The following is a 7,500-nucleotide window of genomic DNA, read 5'->3' as shown; positions in this document are numbered from 1 at the left end:
CTCGCTGTCTCACACACACCACCTGAATAGCTATAGCTTCACTTTATCTGATTTACACATGATTACAGTATAGAGATTTTGCTAAAGCAAGCTTTAGAAAAGAGTTGCAAAAAAGGCTGTAAGTTATCGTAAAATTACAAAAGATGATAAAAAACATTTCAAACGTACACTACTGAGTATTTAAACAGTGCAGAATAAAAATAACTCAACGAACTCCAGTACATCACGTGTTGAACGCGGAACAAGGAAGAGCTCGGTTTGTTGTTTTGAAAGTTTTGAAAGTCTCTGAAAAAGTGTTCTATTGAAAAGGTTTCGCTGAATTTGGATCCTGTGACACGGTTAGACTCTCTGGGACCGCTACATCCTGCCAACCAAAAGTTTGAAGAGCTGCTTTGCATAGCAACTAGCCTAACTGCTAACTAGCTATCAAGGTTTCCCTGACAGTTTGAACACAGCCAACAATGTGGTTAGCCCCTTTTGGCTGGGACCGCAGATTGCCTGGGCTTGTGGCTGTCTAAATCTCTGTTGTTTGTTGCTGTTTAAATCTGACCTGTGACCTGTCCTGTCTGGAACTGTGTTAGGTACCAGCGTTAGCCTATGTTGCTACCATGGCATCCAAAACCAAAGTTGTGAGTCATGGAGAAGACAGTGTTTCTCCATAACAGATCACAGGTGAAGGATCTTTTAACCTCTATGGGCTAGGTGGGACTGCGTCCCACCTACTCAACAGCCAGTGTAATCCCGTGGCGCGTTATTCAAATTCCTCAAAAATGCAAAAACTTCAATTTTTCAAAGATATGACTATTTTACACCATTTTAAAGACAAGACTCTCGTTAATCTAACCACACTGTCCGATTTCAAAAAGGCTTTACAACGAAAGCAAAACATTAGATTGTCAGCAGAGTACCCAGCCAGAAATAATCAGGCACCCATTTTTCAAGCTAGCATATAATGTCACATAAACCCAAACCACAGCTAAATGTAGCACTAACCTTTGATGATCTTCATCAGATGACAACCCTAGGACATTATGTTATACTATACATGAATGTTTTGTTCAATCAAGTTCATATTTATATCAAAAACCAGCTTTTTACATTAGCATGTGACTAGCATGTGACTAGCATTCCCACCGAACACTGCCGGTGAATTTACTAAATTACTCACGATAAACGTTCACAAAAAGCATAACAATTATTTTAAGAATTATAGATACAGAACTCCTCTATGCACTCGATATGTCCGATTTTAAAATAGCTTTTCGGTGAAAGCACATTTTGCAATATTCTCAGTAGATAGCCTGGCATCACAGGGCTAGCTATTTAGACACCCAGCAAGTTTAGCACTCACCAAAGTCAGATTTACTATAAGAAAAATGTTATTACCTTTGCTGTCTTTGTCAGAATGCACTCCCAGGACTTCTACTTCAATAACAAATTTTGGTTTGGTTCAAAATAATCCATTGTTATATCCAAATAGCGGCGTTTTGTTCGTGCGTTCAAGACACTATCCGAAAGGGTAAATAAGGGTGACGAGCATGGCGCAATTCGTGACAAAAAAAATCTAAATATTCCATTACCGTACTTCGAAGCATGTCAACCGCTGTTTAAATTCAATTTTATGCAATTTTTCTCATAAAAAAGCGATAATATTCCGACTGGGAATCTGCGTTTAGGTAAACAGATGAAAGAAAATAAAGCATGGGGTCGACTCGGGCACGCGCCTAAGCCCATAGTACTCTGATCGGCCACTTGCCAAACGCGATAAAGTGTTTCAGCCAGAGGCTGCCTCGATATCGTTCAGCTTTTTCCCGGGCTCTGAGAGCCTATGGGAGCCGTAGGAAGTGTCACGTTATAGCAAAGATCCTCAGTCTTCAATAAAAAGAGCCAAGATGAAACACAACTTGTCAGACAGGCCACTTCCTGCATGGAATCTTCTCAGGTTTTTGCCTGCCATATGAGTTCTGTTATACTCACAGACACCATTCAAACAGTTTTAGAAACTTCAGGGTGTTTTCTATCCAAAGACAATAATTATATGCATATTCTAGTTACTGGGCAGGAGTAGTAACCAGATTAAATCGGGTACGTTTTTCATCCGGCCGTGTCAATACTGCCCCCTAGCCCTAACAGGTTAAACAAACAAATAGAGTTCTACAATCAGTTCTTACAACAACAACAAGAAAATAGCTTCAAGAGCTTTGTCCAAATACTGATGGACTCAACTAACACGAGAATGGACAATCTGACCAGAGAGGTCCAGAAGCTTAAAAACAGTTTGCAGTTCTCCCAGGGAGAGGTGTCCTGAAATAGACTTGCAGCAAGATGCCAACAAACGGTAAGTCCTCTCGAGAGCACTCTGTGAATATTTTTTAACAATGACTGGGAAAGCATACCATCTAGAGCAGGGGTAGTGTGTCCTGCTGTATTCCACCAAGTGTTAACAGTTGGTATTTGAATAATATGTGTGCAATGCTTGATAATATGTGTGATGTTAACAGAGAGGTCTATTTTCTGGGTGACCTAAACATTGGCTGGTTAGCAACTAGCTGTCCTCTGAAGTTGGAGCTGTATTGTTAGATTTCAGTGCAGCCTTTAATATTATTGATCATAAACTGTTATTTAAAAAAACTCACTTGGTATGGCTTTATATCACCGGCCATCATATGGTTGTGGAGTTATTTATCCAGTAGAACCCAGAGAGTGTTCTTCAATGGAAACTTCTCTAACATCAGATATGTACAGTGCCGTGTCCATCAGAGCAGTTGCCTTGGGCCGTTACTCATCTCTATTTTTACAAATGATTAGCCTCTGGTCTCAGAAGAAGCTAGAATGACTATGTATGCGGATGATTCCACACCCTACATGTCAGCACCCAAAGCCAGTGAGCTTACTGATATTCTAAAAAAGGAGTTACAGTCAGTATCAGAATGGGTGATTAATAATAAACTGGTCATACATTTATCTAAAACTGAAAGCATTGTTTTTGGTTCAAAACATTCGAAAATCGATATATCTTTGCATTCTAAAATAATTTGAAATATGCATATATTTCCTACTATTTATTTAATTTCCATGATCATTGCAGAATACATTCCTCACCTTTTCAGACTATGATGGTTTCATAGGCTATTTGCAAAATAGCCTATAGGCCTACAACAAGTTAGGATAGGTTGCCATTCATCCCATCTCTCAATTTTAATTGGACCCACTTCACAGCAGTAAATAGATAAGCAATTTCAAGCAGCATATTTTGCTCTATCCAGTGGTTCCCAAACTTTTTATAGGCCTGTACCCCTTCAAACATTCAACCTCCAGCTGCGTACCCCCTCAGCATCAGGGTCAGCGCACTCTCAAATGTTGTTTTTTGCCATCATTGTAAGCTTGCCACACACACACTATACAATACATTTATTAAACATAAGAATGAGTGTGAGTTTTTGCCACAACCCGGCTCGTGGGAAGTGACAAAGAGCTCATATAGGACCAGGGCACAAATAATAATATAATAATAATAAATCATTTTGCTCTTTATTTAACCATCTTACATATAAAACCTTATTTGTTCTTTGAAAATTGTGAATAACTCACCACAGGTTAATGAGAAGGGTGTGCTGGAAAGGATGCACATAACTCTGCAATGTTGGGTTGTATTGGAGAGAGTCTTAAATAATTTTCCACACACAGTCTGTGCCTGTATGTAGTTTTCATGCTAGTGAGGGCCGAGAATCCAATTTCACATAGGTGCGTGGTTGCAAAGGGCATCAGTGTCTTAACAGCATGATTTGCCAAGGCAGAATACTCTGAGCACAGCCCAATCCAGAAATCTGGCAGTGGCTTCTGATTAAATAAAATTTTCACAGAACCGCTTGTTGCAATTTCGATGAGGCTCTCTTGTTCAGATATCGGTAAGTGCACTGGAGGCAGGGCATGAAAGGGATAACGAGTCCAGTTGTTTGTGTCATCCATTTTGGGAAAGTATCTGCGTAATTGCGCACCCAACTGACTCAGGTGCTTCGCTATATCTCATATGACATTGTCTGTTAACTTGAGTTCATTTGCACACAAAAAATCATACAATGATGGAAAGACCTGTGTGTTGTCCTTGTTAATGCAGACAGAGAAGAACTCCAACTTCTTAATCATAGCCTCAATTTTGTCCCGCACATTGAATATAGTTGCGGAGAGTCCCTGTAATCCTAGATTCAGATCATTCAGGTGAGAGAAACATCACCCAGATAGATCAGTCTTGTGAGAAACTCATCATCATGCAAGCGGTCAGACAAGTGAAAATTATGTTCAGTTAAAGTGTTACATGGTCGCTGCCCATTTTATTGCATATTGTAGAAAATACATGAGAGTTCAGGGGCCTTGCTTTAACAAAGTTAAGCATTTTCACTGTAGTGTCCAAAATGTCTTTCAAGCTGTCAGGCATTCCCTTGGCAGCAATAGCCTCTCGGTGGATGCTGCAGTGTACTCAAGTGACGTTGGGTGCAACTGCTTGCACGCGCTTTACCACTCCACTTTGTCATCCCGTCATGGCTTTTGCGCCATCAGTACAGATACCAACATGAGCAACAGCTATGTTTGGCTACATACGGACCGTTAATGGAATTCCCGCAAGAGAGTAACGGTTAATGTGATTGGATGTTAATTATTTGACTAGACTACCTGTATTTGAGATTTTGTTGTTATTTCGCTGAACACTAGATGGTTTCATTGTATTTTTGGCAGTGAAACGAGGCTACTCAGGCGAGAAAAAAACCTCACCCAAATGCATAGCCCCATTTGAAAATGTGAGAAAAATAAATGTTGAACCTTTTAGTGCGGTTACTACTCCTGCCCAGTAACTAGAATATGCATATAATGATTGGCTTTGGATAGAAAACACCCTAAAGTTTCTAAAACTGTTTGAATGGTGTCTGTGAGTATAACAGAACTCATATGGCAGGCCAAAACCTGAGAAGATTCCATGCAGGAAGTGGCCTGTCTGACAAGTTGTGTTTTATCTTGGCTCTTTTTATTGAATACTGAGGATCTTTGCAATAACGTGACACTTCCTACGGCTCCCATAGGCTCTCAGAGCCCGGGAAAAAGCTGAACGATATCGAGGCAGGCTCTGGCTGAAACACTTTATCGCGTTTGGCAAGTGGCCGATCAGAGTACTGTGGGCTTAGGCGCGTGCCCGAGTCGACCGAATGCTTTATTTTCTTTCCTCTGTTTACCTAAATGCAGATTCCCGGTCGGAATATTATCGCTTTTTTACGAGAAAAATTGCATAAAAATGGATTTTAAACAGCGGTTGACATGCTTCGAAGTACGATAATGGAATATTTAGAATTTTTTTGTCACGAATTGCGCCATGCTCGTCACCCTTATTTACACTTCGGATAGTGTCTTGAACGCACGAACAAAACGCCGCTATTTGGATATAACGATGGATTATTTTGGACCAAACCAACATTTGTTATTGAAGTAGCAGTCCTGGGAGTGCATTCTGACGAAGACAGCAAAGGTAATAACATTTTTCTTATAGTAAATGTGACTTTGCTGAGTGCTAAACTTGCTGGGTGTCTAAATAGCTAGCCCTGTGATGCCGGGCTATCTACTGAGAATATTGCAAAATGTGCTTTCACCGAAAAGCTATTTTAAAATCGGACATATCGAGTGCATAGAGGAGTTCTGTATCTATAATTCTTAAAATTATTGTTATGCTTTTTGTGAACGTTTATCGTGAGTAATTTAGTAAATTCACCGGCAGTGTTCGGTGGGAATGCTAGTCACATGCTAGTCACATGCTAATGTAAAAAGCTGGTTTTTGATATAAATATGAACTTGATTGAACAAAACATTCATGTATTGTATAACATAATGTCCTAGGGTTGTCATCTGATGAAGATCATCAAAGGTTAGTGCTACATTTAGCTGTGGTTTGGGTTTATGTGACATTATATGCTAGCTTGAAAAATGGGTGTCTGATTATTTCTGGCTTGGTACTCTGCTGACATAATCTAATGTTTTGCTTTCTTTGTAAAGCCTTTTTGAAATCGGACAGTGTGGTTAGATTAACAAGAGTCTTGTCTTTAAAATGGTGTAAAATAGTCATATGTTTGAAAAATTGAAGTTTTTGCATTTTTGAAGGTTTTTGAATAACGCGCCACAGGATTACACTGGCTGTTACGTAGGTGGGACGATTTGGTGCCACCTAGCCCAGAGAGATTAACGGTAGAACAGCCTTTCACATTTTCCATTGAAGTTTGCAGGCTACGTCTGAATACTGTAATATGAATTTTCTTGCGTAGGCATTATTTAGCATAACACATATTACATAACCATTGCAGAATAAATTCCTCACCTTTTCTGACCATGATGAGTCCATGAGCCATAAAACAAATTACCATGCACATCTCTCTTTTAATTGGGCCTATTAGATAGGCTATTATAATTTCACAGTTTTTGCTCTACGCAGATGACAGGGTTTATAATATACATTAGAATTTAACAAGTGAACAGACTTTTGAATTGAAGGGTGTAAATTATTACTGCAAGTAAGCCTACTGTTGTTTATTTCGTTGGTAATGCAGCATATTTAGGTTAGTGAAAAAGTTGAATGCAAAACATTATTGCATTATAATGATCTGTTTACGAGAGAGAGAGAGAGAGAGAGAGAGAGATTGATACAGTGAGGGAAAAAAGTATTTGATCCCCTGCTGATTTTGTACATTTGCCCACTAACAAAGAAATGATCTGTCTATAATTTTAATGGTAGGTTTATTTGAACAGTGAGAGACAGAATAACAACAAAAAAATCCAGAAAAACTCATGTCAAAAATTTTATAAATTGATTTGCATTTTAATGAGGGAAATAAGTATTTGACCCCTCTGCAAAACATGACTTAGTACTTGGTGGCGAAACCCTTGTTGGCAATCACAGAGGTCAGATGTTTCTTGTAGTTGGCCACCAGGTTTGCACACATCTCAGGAGGGATTTTGTCCCACTCCTCTTTGCAGATCTTCTCCAAGTCATTAAGGTTTCGAGGCTGACGTTTGGCAACTCGAACCTTCAGCTCCCTCCACAGATTTTCTATGGGACTAAGGTCTGGAGACTGGCTAGGCCACTCCAGGGCCTTAATGTGCTTCTTCTTGAGCCACTCCTTTGTTGCCTTGGCCGTGTGTTTTGGGTCAATGTCATGCTGGAATACCCATCCACGACGCATTTTCAATGCCCTGGCTGAGGGAAGGATGTTCTCACCCAAGATTTGACGGTACATGGCCCCGTCCATCATCCCTTTGATGCGGTGAAGTTGTCCTGTCCCCTTAGCAGAAAAACACCCCCAAAGCATAATGTTTCCACCTCCATGTTTGACGGTGGGGATGGTGTTCTTGGGGTCATAGGCAGCATTGCTCCTCCTCCAAAGACGGCAAGTTGAGTTGATGCCAAAGAACTCCATTTTGGTCTCATCTGACCACAACACTTTCACCTAGTTGTCCTCTGAATCA

Source organism: Salmo salar, chromosome 19, assembly GCF_965601325.2.
Source record: "Salmo salar chromosome 19, fSalSal1, whole genome shotgun sequence".
Classification (NCBI taxonomy): Eukaryota; Metazoa; Chordata; class Actinopteri; order Salmoniformes; family Salmonidae; genus Salmo; species Salmo salar.
Note: the sequence above shows the minus strand (reverse complement) of the source record.